Here is a 987-nt window from a genome sequence, read left to right on the forward strand (position 1 = left end):
ATATTTATAAATTAAGTCATATAAAGCCAGACTAAGTAATTAAACTGTGGACCCATAATTAAATACTTGTATAGCATTTGGGCCCTGAGATTTCTTCCTGCCATAATGGTTGGCGGTCTGCGAGATGGGCTGATGACTCATACGAGGTCCTGGGGCCAAGTGGTGCCAAGGTCACTGTCTGAAGAGAAGGATCCTTGAGGGACAGTGTTGGATGTGGTCAAAGAAACAGAAAGGAGATTTTCAGGGTAAACGGTGAGGAGTGGAAAACCCCGGGCCCCTGGAGCATGTGAGAAGTGGTAGTAGCATCCTAGATTAGTGAACGAAGGCCCAGCAGGAAACAGTGGGGGTCTTCCCATTGCTGGCTCTAGCCCACCTTTCACTTTTCACTTCCTCCCCTCCCCTTCACATACTCAGCTAGAGCCATAGACGTCAATATGCCTTCTTTGAGCAGTCTCCTTTTCACATCTCTGCACCCTTGCCTGGGATGTTGCCTATGTACCCATCCCTTCTCCATTCTTAAAAAAAAATTAATGAAAAAAAAAAGGAATGCTCTATGAATTTGTGTGTCATTCTTGTGCAGGGGCCATGCTAATCTCTGCATCATTCGAATTTTAGTATATGTGTTGTTGCCCAAGCGAACTCTCTTCTCCATCCTTCACCAGGCAACTTAATCCTTCAGGAGTTAGCTCCAGGGGCCCTATGGAGCCTTTTTCCTGACTCATTCAGGCAGTGGCAAGCCTTCCTCTGGGAAGTCCAGGTGGTAAAGAATTCACCTGCCAATGCTGGCGGTGCAGGAAACGTGGGTTCAATCCCTGGGTTGAGAAGATTCCCTGGAGAAGGAAAATGGCAACCCACTCCAGTACTCTTGCCTAGAGAATCCCATGGACAGAGGAGTCTGGCAGGCTACATCCACAGGGTCGCAGAGTCGGACACAACTGAGCAACCGAGCCTGAGAAGTCTTCCTCTGGCCCACAGAGTGACCTTATG

General features: G+C 48.2%; 1 non-coding gene across 1 annotated transcript; it reads right to left on the reverse strand.

Annotated features, from left to right (window-relative positions):
* Positions 1 to 534: 534 nt before the first annotated feature.
* On the reverse strand, positions 535 to 642 carry LOC136176109 (U6 spliceosomal RNA). The gene has a single exon (XR_010664489.1). It is a non-coding gene; the product is annotated as a U6 spliceosomal RNA (small nuclear RNA).
* Positions 643 to 987: the final 345 nt, after the last annotated feature.

Source organism: Muntiacus reevesi, chromosome 9, assembly GCF_963930625.1.
Source record: "Muntiacus reevesi chromosome 9, mMunRee1.1, whole genome shotgun sequence".
In the NCBI taxonomy this organism is placed as follows: Eukaryota; Metazoa; Chordata; class Mammalia; order Artiodactyla; family Cervidae; genus Muntiacus; species Muntiacus reevesi.